Below are 18,567 nucleotides of genomic sequence, written 5' to 3' on the forward strand. Positions count from 1 at the left end.
ACATGGACCTGGTTCCTGGAGGTTATGGTTAGGCCGTGCATTAACTCTTTTGTTGCTGCCTCCCAGGAGCCTTGGGGGATGAGACTGGGAGCGAGGGAGTTGAGCACAGTCATTTGGCGTAGTAGCTATTTACCAACTATATAGAGGCTGTCTGTATTTTTCTATCCTGCATTTCCTTTCTGCTATCATCTTGCCATTTGTGAGGTTTAGAATAAAGTCACCAGGTTCACAAAAATCCTAAATCCCTCACCGGAGATGCTGACCTGAATCTAACTGGTTATATTTTCCCTCTCTTGCTTTTTAAAAGTAGTGTTTTAAGGTTTTCTTTTCCATCAATTGCACAGCTAGTTCTTTACAGTTTCTTATTAAATGGAATGCCCCGCCCCCAACAGCTTTGAGCATCTCAGTCACTGTGTCATCCTGCGTTAGTGGGTGTCTTGGGGCTTTTTCTTCCATCCCTCATGGAATCATGTCCCGAGACACCTGTAAAACCCTCATCTTGTCTTTTACCCTCATTGTACATGATCTCAAAGCACTGTGTATTTTCTTCTTAGCCTCTACGTTTTTCGTGAGTAATGCAGGAAGTGCTTATGCCTTCTGCTAATCTCCATGAAGATTTCTGAGCAGGAGGGAGACAGTCCGTTCTGGAAAGTGACCAGTGAAGAGAATATACGTTGTGGAGTCAGAAGAAACTGAGTTTAAGCACTAAGCCTTTCCTGGTTGGCTATGTGACTGTGGGCTAATGAATTTCTCAGTACTTTATCTAAAAGCTAGAGATAGACATTGTGAGACCTTGAGTGAACCAACCCACGTTGGTCCAGGTCCTTCAAGACTCAGAAACCAAGACAAGATTAAACATGCAAAGATTTTATTGGAGGAAATGCCCATGTGAAAGGAAATAGGGAAGGAGTTTGGAAAGGCTGGGAGAGCTTCAGAGGCCAATCTAAGTCTGGACCTGTGAAGGGGAGAGGGGAAAAGGTTGGATGGAAGCATCCCAGACCACTGTTTAGTCTAAGGGAGGGTTGGCAAAGCTGCTGGGAAGTCCTTGAGCCTAAGCTGGCTAATAAAGGAGTCCCTGAGTCCTGAGTGTCCCAGGAAGGAGTCAGGCTTAGAGCCCCTGCAGCAGCCAGTCATTTGAGGGGCAGCCTGTGAAGGGCATGGTTTTGGCATCAATGTGGTGGATTTCAGGTGTTGCAGCTGGGGTCGAAGGTCAGTTGTGCTCCCAGTTGTAGTTGTAGGAGGTCAGTGAGTATGTCTTCATGGTGCCACAATGCCTCACATAGTTCCTGGCACACAGAGGTGATTGTCTACCACTCGAATGAAGTGATATACTATCCCCTAAACTTGGGAGGCAGGGTCCCTCTACATCAAACAGAAGCAGACAAAGCCTCCACATTGGCAAAGTATGAGATGGTCCTGAGTGCAATGAGTGGCACATGGAAGATACATTGGAAGGAGCTCAAGTGTGACAGAAGGAGTGTGCCTGGCTTCAGATTCTGGTCCTACTATATACCTCTGGGAAAATGTTTAAAAATATTTTCACCTACTACTGAGAGCTGATAAAAGGATAAAACAAGACATCAAGACATCAGTGCCAGACACTGGGTGTGTGACTCCCTGGTCCTCTTTCTGTACCGGCTCCCCTTTACTCCCAGTCATCTTCATTTGCTTAGATAATGAATTTATCAAAGCACCTGTCCTAAGACCCAGACTTAGGGTTTGTGTACTACATACCTAATCTTGGAAGTAGTATTTATTTACCCTTTCAGAGAATGTGACTGCAAGAGGCAAGTTTATTTATGAGGTAGAGATCTTGGTGTTTCAGAAGCTAGGGGTGGTCAGTAGGCAAGGAAGGGGCACCTGGAATGTATCAAATCTTTGTCTTTTCTTCTAACTTGTCACAGGGACCCTCTTAGATATATTGCCCCATTTAATAGGGTTCTTTAATTGGGGACCTAGCAGCTTCTTTCTACTTTCCATCCACTCATTTATACAGCACATTTTTGAGTTGAATGTTGAGATGGGGAAGATACTTTAATAGAGTGTCTTAGTTTGGATTCTTCCAAAAGCCAACCACAGCACTTGGACTTGGGAGATAAGCCCAGTAAGCAATGTAAACAAGTGGGGAAGTGAGTCAGGGAAGGAAAGGAGCCCAGTGAAGTGTACTTCATCTTTAGCAGGGCTCAGCAAACTTCTTCTGTAAGGGACCAGAGAGTATTTTAGGGTTTGTGGGCCATATGGCTCTGTTACAATTAGTCAACTCAGCTCCTGTAGCCTGAAGGCAATCATAGGCAATGTGTAAATAAAAGGACATGGCTGTACTTCAATAAAATGTTATTTATAAAAACAGGTGTCACGTTGAATTGGGGTCATGAGCCATGGTTTGCTCACCCTTGATCTAGAAGGTCCTGCCAACTGGGGCTCAATCACATTAGGGACCCACTGCAAACATACCTCCTCAGATCTGTTCTACTGAGAAGAAAAGAACTGGCATATTTCTCTGTCAAATCCCTTCCCTCAGTGTTTGGAGGGTTGCTTCCTTGTTCCCCCTGGTTAACCCCAAGTCCATGCAGCCCCAGGAGTGCTGGGGATGTTCTGTGGCCAGAAGACACCCTCAGGTGTCAGAGAGGCCTAGGACCCCCTCAGTGTGCACTGAACTGTCTGTAGGTGACCTCAAGGATGGACCAAGGCAACATGCGTGAGGCACCAATAGCACCTATTACACAGAGCAGCTTTCTGCCTGGTGATGGGATAAAGCGTGAACCTCTAGGAAGTGAAATCACATTTCATGTGGTCCAGAAGGCCCTGGCTAACTGTTAGAGAAATGCTGCTAGGCACAGAGAAGAATCACCAGGAGATTGTGTAGGAGTTCTCGGATTACACAAGTACAATATTAGCTAATATTTATTAAACACTTACTATGGAACAAGTACTGTGCTAAGCACTTTAGATGTATTAGCTCTTTGAGGTATGTGCTATTTTAGTCTCGTCTTATAGGTAGATAAATTGAGGCCTAGAGAACTTACATGATTTGCTCAAGGTTGCACAGCTAATAAGGGGGGAAGCAGGCTTGTGAACCCCAACATTTTATCTCGAGGACTCATTGTCAAAGATGGATCCAGGAACGCTGTTGAAACACTGGCTATATTGGCTTATTGGGCTGCCACAGTCACAGACTGCATGGCTTAAGACAACAGAAATTTATTCTCTTACAGTTCTGAAGGTTAGACATCAAGGTGTCAGCTGGGCCATGCTCCCTCCGAAGGCTCTCGGGAAGATTACTTCCTTGCCTTGTCCTAGCTTCTGGTAGTAGCCATCAATTCTTGGTGTTGTTTGGCTTCTAGACAGACCACTCCAATCTCTGCCTCCACCTTCACAAGGTGTGTCTCTGTTTCTCTTCTCTTAAGGACACCAGTTACATTGGATTAAGGCCCACCTAATGCTGTAAGACCTCATCTTAACTTAGTTACATCTGCAAAGACCCAATTTCCAAAGGTCACATCCACATGTACCAGGGCTTAGAACTCAAGCATATATTTTTGAGGGACACAATGCAACCCATAACACTGAGCCAGGCACTGTGCTAGAAGCAGGGATGCAGAGATGAAGGAGTCATAGTTCTGCTTTGGAGCCAATGCAGTCTAAGGGGTTAATGGGATGATTCGGAAAAATGAACAGGTAAAGAGCATATAATGCAATCAGATTTAGAGTAGTTGCATTTGCAAAATGCATCTCCTTCCAGTAATCTGTTTGCTTCCCTTAATTTTCATATTTAACTTTGTTTTATTTTCTTCCATCATTTATTGATTCCTGAGGTTGGTTACACATTAGTGAACTGAAGTTACAATTCAAATTGGTGACAATTGCCACTTCCAGGCAAATACAACTCCTCAGGGCCTCAGTTTCCTCATCTGTGAAAGAATCAGTTGGACACACTATTGGTTCTTAACTCCAGTAACACACCAGAATCACTTGGGGAGAATTCAAAAAACTACTAGTGACAGCTGGGTCCACCCTTAGGGATTCCAGTTCAGTTGTTCTGTATTGGGACCTGAGTGTCAATATTTTATAAAACCTCCCTAGATTATTCTAGTATGCAGCCAGGCCAAAGACTACAGACCTTCAAGGTCATTGGGACCTACCTGCTCTGCCAGTCTTGGATTTTCATCAGTTATGTGCTTTCCCTCCCAGGTTAAAGGTGTGCCAGTGGCTTCTGCCAGAGCTGAGTTCAAGCAGGACACCAGAGAGATTATCTTCCCATCTGTTAGCCCAATGCTGCTCCTTCCAGAACTTTAACACCCAGACTTCATGAAAGCCTCCAAAGAAGTTGTCCACAATAAAATGCTCTGATGGGCGGGAGTTGGGGAGGGACCATCAGCAGGTCCAGAGAACAGATGCTGAGATATCAGCAATTGTGAATTAGGTGTTAATTGTGAACTGGTAACGCTGGCCCTTTGATGGGAGAAGCTTTAGTGACCATACAGATTACTCAGGCCAGCACTCTTCCTCCTTTCCTGGGTTTAGGAATCCAGGTGGTAGAAGAGCTTGGGAGAAAATGACTTGGTTGGTGGTCAGAAACTGGAGTGCTGATTATAGGTGAAAGGCTAGCAAAGGCATGGGAAGTTTAAAAGTTTTTTTAATCTTTTTTTCTTTCTCATATCTGTAAGCCAGCCTATTTCTAAGTAAGTTAAGAATGCCATCTTCATTGTTTGACCCAGATGGGTTTAAATCCCCCTCCAACTTCCTTTAACTATGACCTTGGATAAATTATTTAACCTCTTTGGGTTTTGGTTTCTTCATCTTTTAAGTGGGTGCAACAGGGGGGCTTACATCATTAGATTGTCATGCTACACGTAAGGTTTACACGTGATGATGCATGTAAAGTTCCTAGGGTGGTGCCCAGCACATAGAAACACCTAATTAATGTTTGCTGCTATTGAGTTGTTTATCTAATTATTATCTCATGAGCCTTCTGATGAGAACAGAAACTAAAGGGCATTGATACCAAATATGCACCAGGTACTGGGTTAAACAATTACATATATAGAATTTCATTTATATTTTTTATCAACATGTGAAGTAGGTATTATTATTTCCACTTTAAAGATGAAGAAACTGAGCCCCAGGGAGGTTAAATGTCAGACAAAGATCACACAGTGGCCTGTGGGTGGAGCTTGGTTTGGTAAGTCAGCCTGACTCCAATCAGACTTCCTCTCTCCACAGCATGGATACCTGGGGGAAACTGGGTTTATAGGAAAAAGGGAAACCTGTAATGAAAGAAAGATTTCATAAAGAAACAACTTTGAATGGTGTGTGTGTGTGTGTGTGTGTGTGTGTGTGTGTGTGTGTGTGTGTGTGTGTGTGTGTGTGTGTGTGTGGGTATGGGGTGTTGATGGCTACTCCCAATCACAGAGTTTAATGACAAACATCTTCAGTGAGATTTCAGGATCTACAAATGGGTGTTAAAGAGCTGGAAGGAGAACCATCCTCCTGAGGCATCTGATGGTATGTGAGAGACCCTTTGGATATCCAGCAATAAGTATATGCCCTTCTCTGTGGCAGGCAGGGATCTTCCTAAATCAAATTCAGAAAACCCACAGGAGTTTCTGGGAAGGAGAACCAAAATTGGCCTGGTAGGGCTGGGGACAGACTCTAAAAGAGCCTGGTTGGTCCCTGGAATCTAGTGACTTCTTATTAAAGTTAATTCCCTTTTCCCATCTACATCGCCCATCCTATGTGCCTTAGACAGCCTTCTCCCTTCCCTGCCATTTATTTTTTTTTTTTCTCTAGTAAGTTAATCAGGACCATCTCCATGGTGCCTGTCTGCAAACACAGCCTCTCACCTTGCTGGGACAGAGAACCTGGAAATACTTGGTGTGGTCAGCAAAATAATGGCCCCCAAAGAAGTTCATGTCCGAATCCCTAGAACCTGTGAATATGTTAGGTTACATAACAAAGCACAATTAAGTTTGAAGATGGATTGTTTGTTAATCAGTTGACTTGAGAGAGAGAGAGAGAAAGAGAGAGAGCGTACCCTGGATTATCCAGGTGGGCACAATGTAAACACAAGGGTCCTTAAAAGTGGAAGAGGATGCTGGGAGTGTGGGAAGGACTTGACCTGATGCCACTGACTTTAAAGATGGAAGTAGGGGCCCATGAGGTGAGGAAAGCTGACAGCAAGGAGGCAGATTCTCCCCTAGAGCCTCCAGAAAGGAGTGTAGCCCTGCTGACATCTTGATTTTAGCCCAGTGAAACCTGTGTTGGATTTCTGACATACAGTACCGTAGGATGATAAATTTGTGCTGTTTAAATCCACTAACTTTGTATGAACTTGTTACAGCTGCAAGAGGAAACTAATATACTTGGCATTACACAGGGATGGAAGGGTAGGAAACTGATCAGAGAATTTGAATTGGGGGAGTGGAGTGTATACAGGTGACCCTGTATGGAGGCCCCATCCAAGCACAGGAGAACACAATTAAAATAGGAAAAGTGGTAACCAATATTTCCCAAAGTGGAGAGTAAAAATTCTACTAGGAGGATTAATTTGGGAAGGTGGAAGAGCATCGGTTTTGGAACCAAGTGATCTGGTTTTAAAATCTGACTCCATTATTTTAGCTCTGTGATCTGGGCAAGTTACTTAATTTCTCTGGGTCTGAGAGTCTTCATCCATAAAATACCATATGCAAGCTGCCTGATTAAGATGCTCATTGTCCATTGATTATCTCTAAATTCAGAGATTAGCTGACTACAGAGTTGTTCTGAGGATTCAAAACCAGAGACGTGTCCAGTGGTAGAAGTAATATAAATGGTGACTAATACTTTCTTCAAAAGCTACATGTCACCAAGCCTGCTACAGTTCTATTTCTCTGAACTAAGCCATTGAACACACTTTAGAAAGGAATTATATAATTCGTGTTAATGCAGTATCATTTAGTAAAAACTTTAACTTGAGGAAGTGGAGTTTTGATGAGAAGGGAACACGTTGATTGAACCAAGAATCAGGATCAGCCCTAAGAGACGAGATATTCTTTGCAGAAATACACTTTTAGATAAGCCTCTATCCCTTATGAATTTCAAGTTTACTTAATTGACTAACCAACCAAATCCCCAGTTATTACTTTTACTTTATAAATCTCCAATTATTATTTTTATTTTGACTTTACACCCAGTTATGATCTTGATGTACAAGAATGGATGCTTCAAAGTCAATCACCTATTCACCACTGCCTCCAAATCTGCTCATCTGTGCTTCTTTTATTTATTTATTTATTTATTTAGTTAGTTAGTTAGTTAGTTAGTTAGTTAGTTAGTTTAGTTAGTTAGTTATGGCCTCGTTGGGTCTTCGTTACTGCGTGCGTGCTTTCTCTAGTTGCAGGGAGCAGGGGCTACTCTTCGTTGCAGTACGTGGGCTTCTCATTGCAGTGGCTTCTCTTGTTGTGGAGCACTGGCTCTAGGTGTGCGGGCTTCAGTAGTTGCGGTACGTGGGCTCAGTAGCTGTGGCTCCTGGGCTCTAGAGCGCAGGCTCAGTAATTGTGATGCACGGGCTTAGTTGCTTCACGACATGTGGGATCTTCCTGGACCAAGACTCGAACCCGTGTCTCCTGCATTGGCAGGTGGATTCTTAACCACTGCGCCACCAGGGAAGTCCTCATATGTGCTTCTAATTTTAGTGAGTGGCATCATCTTCTGTCCAATCACCCATGCTGGAAACCTGGGAGTCACCAGTTCCCACCTCCTCATCAACCTTTCTACTCAGCCTCTCCTCTCTGTCACCACGTCATCATCATTTTTTTTTTTTTTTTTTTTACCTAGAAGAAGAAATGGTGCTGCAGTTTCTCTTCCTTCCCAATCTTGTCTCAGCCCTGCTCTAATCTAGTTTCAACCCACCTGTCAGTCTGACCTTTCTAAATTAACAGTCTGATTTTTATTTTCTTAAAATCTTTCAGTGGCTCTTTGCTGACCATGGTTTGTATGGATTGGATTGTGTCTCTCTCAAATTCATATGTTGAAACCCTAACCCTCAATGTGACTGTCTTTCAAGATAGGGATTTTAGGAGTTAGTTAAGATAAAATGAGATCATACGGGTGGTGCTCAGATCTGATAGGACTGATGACCTTATAAGAAGAGACACCAGAGAGCTATTTCTCTCTGCCACGTGAAGACACAGGGAGAAGGTGGCCATCTGCAAGCCAGGAACAGGGCTCTCACCAGCAACAGACCCGCAGGACCTTGATCGGGGGCTTCTGGCCTCCAGAACTCTGAGAAAATACACTTCTGTTGTTTAAGCCATCCAGTCTGTGGTATTTTATTATAACAATCTGAGCAGACTAATACAATGAGATAAAGTCTGAACACATCAGAATAGCATGTAAGGCTCTTTTCCTTTTAATTCCTATTTACCTGACAGGTAATCCACAGCCCTTTACCCACTCATAATGGGGGTTCCCGACCCACCATGCTCTTTGGGGCACATGTCCTTCCCTCTGCTAGGAATAGCCTCGTTGGTTCTCATTCATCCTTCATTGTTTCCTTTAGTGAATGTGGTTCAAAGTCCATTTTGTGTTTTTGTAGTACTTGAGACAAAGTCTGTCTCATCACAGTAAAATGCATTATAATTATCCCTTACCCTATCTACTCCCCACAGTTGACAAATGGAGAGAGAGATAGAGAGAGGGATTCTGTCTTGTTCATCTTTGTAATGTCCAAGAAACAGCACAGATCCTGGCACCTTGTAGATTTTGCAAAAATGTGTGTCGAATGGATAATTCAGTGAATGAATGACACACAAAACAAAGCCTCCATTGCTCTTAGGATAAATCCCAAGGTCCTTCATATGCTCTATATACCTTTCTAGCCTTGTTTAATTCCACCTCTTCTTGGCACCAGCCATGGGATCTGCCTGTCATTCCAGGCTGCCTCCTGTCTCAAAACCTTTATACATTAGCTCCCCTCTGCCTGGAAGGTGACCCCAGCTCGAACCAATTTTAAAACCGTGAGTAACTACTCATCCTTCAACTTATAGCTAAATGACCCCTAGGGAAGGTTGTCTTGCCCCCTAGACACAATCACCTCCCCTAACCTTGGTTCACATACCACGATTCTATATTTTTCCTAATACTTAATCCTGTGTGCTTGTGTGATTATTGAATTAGAGTTGGACCTCTTGACTAGCCAATAAGGTCTCTGAGAGCAGGGAGGTTTTGTTTGCTTGCTTGCATGTTTTGTTTTCAGCTCTCTCTCCCTAGGACTCAGAATGGTGCCCGGCACAGAGCAGGATCTCATAATAATACCATGAGGTGGTAGATAATTGAGTGCTATGTGAGTTGTAAGATACAAATCAGATTCTACTTTTTGCCCTTTTTTCTCGACATCATTTCATTCATTCATAGTTATCTAATCACTGATTAGAACAAATCAGACCTTATCTCTAGCTTCACCTTTGCATCCCTTTGTTTCTGTCCATGCTTGAACAAAGGCTACAGTGTTCAGGCTGCCGATGAGCAGATTTAAATGTGAAGGCCACTCATGGGGATCCAGAGCCCTGCAGAACTAATAGGTGAGGGGGCCCTCAGGAGCTTGTTATCAAGAAGACCCGGAGGAGCTAGAGCTCATGCCTTGCCTTGAAGGGTGGACAAAGCTGGACTGTAGAGAAGGGAGGTGTTAGGGGAGAGCAATTTTGCATCACTGGTCAATTTTGAACCTGCCATAGCTTGGTGGTTAGGAATCTTGGTTCTGGAATCTGACTTCTTGGGTTCAAATCCTGGTTCTACCACTTATTGGCAGAGAGCCCCAGGCAAACTCGTTAACCTCACTGTGCCTCAGTTTTCTCACCTGTTGAAATGGAGGTTAGGGTTAGCCCCTATCTAATAGGGTTGTTAGGAGGATTAAATAGGTTAAAAAATGTAATGGGCTTAGAAAAGTGCCTGGCACATAGGATGCATCCAGGAATGGTTATTGGATACTAGCATTAGCTGCTCTTGGTGTTTTTAATCCATGTAGAGAAAAATCCATTACTATATCACTCCTGACCTCCTCCTCCAAGAGGAGAGGAGTAACTCAACTCATTGGAGAGTTTAGAGGGATAAAACGGCCATGTGTAGAAGCTTCTCTGTCTCTTAGGGTCTTCCTGGGGGACACGTGTTTGACCCAGTTCCTCCAGAATCAGATTTGCCCTTGCTCAGAGCTATGTGGCTGGTGGGTAATTCTGACCAATTCTGGGACTCAGGGTTAGGAAGTCCAAATGTCTGTGGATATAAACTAAATTCTCTAATATCAGCTTAAGAGTGGTCAAACTTTGACCACATCTGCCTGCCTTCTTTCTTTTATTTCTCCATTGATTTGGAACTTAAACAATAAAGAGGATAGCCGTTTATTGGTTCCTCTTAAAGACCCTAGACAGGATCACATTTAAATTGAGTAGAAAAGCACATGACAATGAATGTCAGGGGTTTTAGTAACCCAAGAGCAGAAGATTCAAGCTGAGAACCTGGGAGAACCCAAACAAAAATCAATGTCCTTCGGGATGGTCAGTGGGAACTGTAAACCAGTATAGCCTACACAGTCATGGGTGTGATTTCCTCAGTTTATGAGTACCCAGACTAAGCTAATCCCCAGCCTAGCAGCTGGGGGTACAAATGTTGAAACTCAAAGTGTCATGGCATCTATTTCTATCTATAGAGGATGTGTTATGAACTCAAGCACCCAGCAGTGACTCACTTCAATGTGTATAATGTGTGTGGAACCCAAAGGTGTGGCATGAAGCACAAAGAACTCAGAACACAGAGTGCTCAGATCAGAGAGACAGATACAGTCAGTGGGCTGCAAGCTCATGCAAACAGAACAGACATTCTCGGGCCAAGGGACAATTACAGGCAGATATTTGTTGAGCATTGCGTGGACCAAGCTACTTAATCCAATTGTTTAAGATGACTTGTAAACTAAACTGGGAGCAAACATACAGACAAAAACTTGGAGTATGGGTCTTGAAACCAGGAAAGGACACCACAGGTCACATGGCCACAGCAGTATGAGGTCACAGAAAGGGACCAGCAGAACTCGGTCAATGCAAAATGGAAAAGCAATTCGGTCTGAGTCAAAACAGATACTCTTCTTTCTGTCACACCTGGCTAAATATTTTTCTGAGTGGTAATCAGAAATAAATGTTAGACCACATTGTAGGTAATCAGTAGTTTGGAGTGAATAATATTGCCTAAGCCACTTGTTTAGTGAAATAGATTTATATGTACCTTACTCCACAGTGTAGATTTAGATGATTCTTAAGTAAACCTGTGTTGTTGTTATAATATCTGTGTCAAAGGATCCACACAGATATGTGTGTCTAGAACTGTGTAGACCCCACTTAACTGTTTTGATCAGGTAACTGGCAGGCAGTGTGGGCAAAATCATCTGAGCAGACCATGTTTGTGAATATCTTTTCATAGTGCTGTCTTTTAGTCTATGAATCCTATTTCTAAACAGATCAGTTAAGGTTCTTATCACAGAGGTTGTTTTTGATCAAATGTTCAAATATCACTGGAAATAGTAGCAACAGTGAAGCTGATGGGAGGACTGGAAGGAGAGGCAAATCCAGTTATTTAAAATAAATAATCCTGCTTAATTTCCTTCCTTCCTTTTCTATCTTGCTTGTTTTTCCACTTTCTTCTTCCCTTCCTCTATTCCTGCCCACCACTCAAGGCATTGCAGGTCAGGTTCCCTGGGAAACCAATTCCGAAAAACAGTTGAACACTCAGGATGTTTATTGAAGCATTGCCTTGGGATGAACACCTGGGGGAGGGAGAGGAAGGAAGCAGGACTGGGTATGGGGAGGAGCTGAGCTGTGATGCAGGACTGACAGCCTCATCCAACCCCATGAGGGCCTCTGGAGCTAGAATGGCTCTTTGGAGTTGTCCTGATTTAGGATAAGATGGCAGGGAGTTTTTGTATTCACATATTGACCCATCATTGGATGTGGGGCTCCCAGGAAGGAGTGTAACCTTGATTGAGGGAACATCTCTGCACCCAGGACAACCCTGAAGGGGCAGATAGCTACAGGTGTCTGTGCCTATCACTCTCAGTCTGGGACAGCAATTGAAGGGGCATCCTGGCAGGATGTGACAGTGTCCACCACATAGGGCCTCCGTAGGATATTTGAAGAAGACTAACCTAAAATTGGTAACTAAAACTGATGTAAGGGAGATGGAGAAAGTACTGGAATCAAGAAGGTTAACCATACATCACTGCAAGAATTTAGGAGTGAGGTGGTAAGAATTAGAACAGGAAGGAAGGGAAAGTTAACAGATGGATGCAAATCCACTGCAAAATGGCAAATAAGACAATCTTTCGGCACAATGACTATAGACAACAAGGTCACCAAAAACCAGACCTCTGACTTGTATCTTCAGTGCACATTTAAATCTAATTTTCTTGATGGGAAAATTCTCCCAGAACCAGCACAAGCAGTAGTCACAATACGCAGGATATATTTCCTTTTAGTCTTCTTTTCCTCAATCAGCTCTTGAGGCAGCTTTGTACAATTGTAGAATGGCAAGAATTGAGTTTAAATTTTCTCTCTGATGAGTCTTTTATATTTGATTCTGGTCAATGTTTTTAATCTTTTTGAACCCTAGCTTCCTCATCTGTAAAATGGGGACAATGTTATCTACACTTCTCAAGGTTGTTACAAGATTAGGAAGAAGATAACGGACTATTTCTTTTTTTTTTTAACATTGTTATTGGAGTATAATTACAATGTTGTGTTAGTTTCTGCTGTATAGCAAAGTGAATCAACTATACGTATACATATATCCCCATATTCACTCCCTCTTGCATCTCCCTCCCACCCTCCCTATCCCACCCTTCTAAGTGGTCACAAAGCACCCAGCTGATCTCCCTGTGCTATGTGGCTGCTTCCCACTAGTTATCTATTTTATATTTGGTAGTATATATATGTCAATGCTACTCTCTCACTTCATCCCAGCTTATCCTTCCCCTCCCTATGTCCTCAAGTCCATTCTCTACGTCTGCGTCTTTATTACTGTCCTGCCCATAGGTTCATCAGAAATTTTATTTTTTTGTTTTTTTTAGATTCCATATATATGTGTTAGCATACAGTATTTATTTTTCTCTTTCTGACTTACTTCATTCTGTATGACAGACTGTAGGTCCAACCACCTCGCTACAAATAACTCAATTTCGTTTCTTTTTATGGCTCAGTAGTATTCCATTGTATATATTTGCCACATCTTCTTTATCCATTTATCTGTCGATGGACACTTAGGTAGCTTCCATGTCCTGGTTATTGTATATAGTGCTGCAATGAACACTGTGGTACATGACTGTTTTTGAATTATGGTTTTCTCAGGGTATATGCCCAGTAGTGGGATTGCTGGGTTGTATGGTAGTTCTAATTTTAGTTTCTTAAGTAAACTCCATACTGTCCAGAGTGGTTGTATCAATTCACATTCCCATCAACAGTGCAAGAGGGTTCCCTTTTCTCCACACCCTGTCCAGGATTTATCATTTGTAGATATTTTGATGATGGCCATTCTGACCTGTGTGAGATGACACCTCACTGTAGTTTTGATTTGCATTTCTCTAATAATTAGTGATGTTGAGCATCCTTTCATGTGTTTGTTGGCAATCTGTATGTCTTCTTTGAAGAAATGTCTATTTAGGTCTTCTGCCCATTTTTGGATTAGGTTGTTTGTTTTTTGATATTGAGGTACATGAGCTGCTTGTATATTTTGGATATTAATCCTTTGTCAGTTGTTTCATTTGCAAAGATTTTCTCCCATTGTGAGAGTTGTCTTTTCATCTTGTTTATGGTTTCCTTTGCTGTGCAAAAGCTTTTGTTTCATTAGGTCCCATTTGTTTATTTTTGTTTTCATTTCCATTTCTCTAGGAGGTGGGTCAAAAAGGATCTTGCTATAATTTATGTCATAGAGTGTTCTGCCTATGTTTTCCTCTAAGAGTTTTATAGTGTCTGTCCTTACCTTTAGGTCTTTAATCCATTTTAAGTTTATTTTTGTATATAGTGTTAGGGAGTGTTCTAATTTCATTCTTTTACATGTAGCTGTCCAGATTTCCCAGCACCACTTATTGAAGAGGCTGTCTTTTCTCCATTGTATATTCTTGCTTCCTTTATCAAAGATAAGGTGACCATATGTGCATGGGTTTATCTCTGGGCTTTCTATCCTATTCCATGATCTATATTTCTGTTTTTGTGCCAGTACCATACTGTCTTGATTACTGTAGCTTTGTAGTATAGTCTGAAGTCAGGGAGCCTGATTCCTCCAGCTCCGTTTTTCTTTCTCAAGATTGCTTTGGCTGTTCGGGGTCTTTTGTGTTTCCATACAAATTGTGAAATTATTTGTTCTAGTTCTATGAAAAATGCCATTGGTAGTATGATAGGGATTGCCTTGAATCTGTAGATTGCTTTGGGTAGTAGAGTCATTTTCACATTGTTGATTCTTCCAATCCAATAACATGGTATATCTCTCCATCTGTATGTATCATCTTTAATTTCTTTCATCAGTGTCTTATATATTTTTGCATACAGGTGTTTTGTCTCCATTGGTAGATTTATTCCTAGGTATTTTATTCTTTTTGTTTCGAGGGTAAATGGGAATGTTTCCTTAATTTCACTTTCAGATTTTTCATCATTAGTGTATAGGAATGTAAGAGATTTCTGTGCATTAATTTTGTATCCTGCAACTTTACCAATTCTTTGATTAGCTCTAGTAGTTTTCTGGTAGCATCTTTAGGATTCCCATGTATAGTATCATGTAATCTGCAAACAGTGACAGCTTTACTTCTTCTTTTCCGATTTGGATTCCTTTTATTTCTTTTTTTTCTCTGATTGCTGTGGCTAAAACTTCCAAAACTATGTTGAATAATGGTGAGAGTGGGCAACCTTGTCTTGTTCTGGATCTCAGTGGAAATGCTTTCAGTTTTTCACCATTGAGAACAATGTTGGCTGTGGATTTGTCATATATCACCTTTATTATGTTGAGGTAAGTTCCCTGTAGGCCTGCTTCTGGAGGGTTTTTATCATAAATGTGTGTTGACCTTTGTCAAAAGCTTTTTCTGCATCTACTGAGATTATCACATGGTTTTTCTCCTTCAATTTGTTAATATGGGGTACCACATTGATTGATATGTGTATAATGAAGAATCCTTGCATTCCTGGGATGAACCCCACTTGATCATGGTGTATGATCCTCTTAATGTTCTGTTGGATTCTCTGTTTGTTGGTATTTTGTTGAGGATTTTTGCATCTGTGTTCATCAGTGATATTGGCCTCTAGTTTTCTTTCTTTGTGACATCTTTGTCTGGTTTTGGTATCAGGGTGATGGTGGCCTTGTAGAATGAGTTTGGGAGTGTTCCTCCCTCTGCTATATTTTGGAAGAGTTTGAGAAGGATAGGTGTTAGCTCTTCTCTAAATGTTTGATAGAATTCACCTGTGAAGCCATCTGGTCCTGGGCTTTTGTTTGTTGGAAGATTTTTAATCACAGTTTCAATTTCAGTGCCTGTGATTGGTCTGTTTATATTTTCTATTTTTTCCTGGTTCAGTCTCGGAAGGTTGTGCTTGTCTAAGTATTTGTCCATTTCTTCCACGTTGGCCACTTTATTGGCATATAGTTGCTTGTAGTAATCTCTCATGATCCTTTGTATTTCTGCAGTGTCAGTTGTTCTTTTTCATTTCTAATTCTGCTGATTTGAGTCTTCTCCCTTTTTTTTCTTGATGAGTCTGGCCAGTGGTTTATCAATTTTGTTCATCTTCTCATAGAACCAGCTTTTAGTTTTATTGATCTTTGTTAACGTTTCCTTCTTCTTTTTTTTTTCTTTTTCATTTATTTCTGATCTCATCTTTATTATTTCTTTCCTTCTGCTAACTTTGGTTTTTTTTTTTTTTTTTTTCTTCTTTCTCTAATTGCTTTAGGTGTAAGTTTAGGTTGTTTATTTGAACTTTTTCTTGTTTCTTGAGGTAGGATTGTATTGCCATAAACTTCCCTCTTAGAACTGCTTTTGCTGCATCCCATAGGTTTTGGGTCATCATGTTTTCATTGTCATGTTTTTCTAGGTATATTTTGATTTCCTCTTTGATTTCTTCAGTAATCTCTTGGTTATTTAGTAGTAGGTTATTTAGCCTCCATTGTTTGTATTTTTTACCGTTTTTTTCCTGTAATTGATAACTAGTCTCATAACATTGTGTTCGGAAAAGATACTTGATACAATTTCAATTTTCTTAAATACACCAAGGCTTGATTTATGACCACGATATGCTCTATCCTGGAGAATGTTCCATGAGCACTTGAGAAGAAAGTGTATTCTGCTGTTTTTGGATGGAATGTCCTATAATTATCAATTAAGTCCATCTTGTTTAATTTGTCATTTAAAGCTTGTGTTTCCTTATTTATTTTCATTTTGGGTGATCTGTCCATTGGTGAAAGTGGGGTGTTAAAGTCCCCTACTATGATTGTATTAATGTCGATTTTCCCTTTTATGGCTTTTAGTATTTGCCTTATGTATTGAGGTGCTCCTATGTTGGGTGCATAAATGTTTACAATTGTTATATCTTTTTCTTGGATTGATCCCTTGATCATTTTGTAGTGTCCTTCTTTGTCTTTTGTAATAGTCTTTATTTTAAAGTCTGTTTTGTCTGATATGAGAATTACTACTCTAGCTTTCTTTTCTTATTTGCATGGAATATCTTTTTCCATCCCCTCACTTTCAGTCTGTATGTGTCCCTTGGTCTGAAGTGGGTCTCTTGTAGACAGCATACATACGGGTCTTGTTTTTGTATCCATTCAGCCAGTCTATGTCTTTTGGTTGGAGCATTTAATCCATTTACATTTAAGGTAATTATCAATATGTATGTTTCTATTACCATTTTCTTAATTGTTTTGGGTTTATTATCATAGGTCTTTTCCTTCTCTTGTGTTTCCTGCCTAGAGAAGTTCCTTTAGCATTTGTTGTAAAGCTGGTTTGGCAGTGCTGAATTCTCTTATCTTTTGCTTGTCTGAAAAGCTTTCAATTTCTGTGTCGAATCTGAATGAGATCCTTGCTGGGTAGAGTAATCTTGGTTGTATGTTTTTCCCTTTTATCACTTTAAATATGTCCTGCCCCTCCCTTCTGGTTTGCAGTGTTTCTGCTGAAAGATCAGCTGTTAACCTTATGGGGATTCCCTTGTATGTTATTTGTTGTTTTTTCCTTGCTGCTTTTAATATTTTTTCTTTGTTTTTAATATTTGATAGTTTGATTAATATGTGTCTTGGCATGTTTCTCCTTGGATTTATCCTGTATGGGACTCTCTGCACTTCCTGGACTTGATTGAATATTTCCTTTCCCATATTAGGGAAGTTTTCAACTATAATCCGTTCAAATATTTTCTCAGACCCTTTATTTTTCTCTTCTTCTTCTGGTACCCATATAATTCAAATATTGGTGCATTTTATGTTGTCCCAGAAGTCTCTGAGACTGTCCTCAATTCCCTTCAGTCTTTTTTCTTTATTCTGCTCTGTAGTAGTTATTTCCACTATTTTATCTTCCAGGTCATTTATCTGTTCTTCTGCCTCAGTTATTCTGCTATTGATTCCTTCTAGATAATTTTTAATCTCATTTATTGTGTTGTTCATCATTGTTTGTTTGCTCTTTAGTTCTTCTCGTCCATATTAAATGTCTCTTGTATTTTCTCCATTCTAATTTCAAAATTTTGGATCATCTTTACTATCATTGCTCTTAATTCTTTTTCATGTAGACTTCCTATTACCTCTTCATTTGTTTGGTCTGGTGAGTTTTTACTTTGCTCCTTCTTCTGCTGCATATTTCTGTGTCTTCTCATTTTGCTTAACTTATTGTGTTTGGGGTCTCCTTTTTGCATGATGCCGGTTCATAGTTCCTGTTGTTTTGGTGTCTGCCCCCAGTGGGTAAGGTTGGTTCAGTGGGTTGTGTAGGCTTCCTCGTGGAGGGGACTGGTGTGTGTGTTCTGGTGGATGAGGCTGGATCTTGTCTTTCTGGTGGGCAGGACAGCGTCTGGTGGTGTGTTTTGGGGTGTCTGTGAAATTAGTATGATTTTAGGCAGCCTGTCTGCTAATGGGTGGGGTTGTGTTCCTGTCTTGCTGGTTGTTTGTCATGAAGTGACCAGCACTGGAGCTTGTTGGTGTTTGAGTGCAGCTGGGTATTAGCGTTGAGAAGGAGATCTCTGGGAGATCACTCGCCAATTGATATGATGTGAGGCCGGGTTGTGTCTGCTGGTCCAATGTCCTGAACTCAGCTCTCCCACCTCAGAGGCTCAGGCCTGACACCCGGCCAGAGCACCAAACCCTGTCAGCCACACGGTTCAGAAGAAAAGAGAGAAAAGAAAGAAAGAAAGAAAAATAAATAAAAATAGTTAAAAAGTTATTAAAATAAAAAAATTAAAATTAAAAAAGTAATTAAAAAAAAGAGAGCAACCAAACCAATAAACAAATCCACCAATGATAACAAGTGCTAAAAACTATACTAAGGTAAACATAAAAATCAGAAGCCAGCCAGTCGCATATAGCAAACCCCAAGTCTACAGT

The sequence above is a fragment of the Balaenoptera musculus genome, chromosome 5, assembly GCF_009873245.2.
Source record: "Balaenoptera musculus isolate JJ_BM4_2016_0621 chromosome 5, mBalMus1.pri.v3, whole genome shotgun sequence".
Taxonomy (NCBI): Eukaryota; Metazoa; Chordata; class Mammalia; order Artiodactyla; family Balaenopteridae; genus Balaenoptera; species Balaenoptera musculus.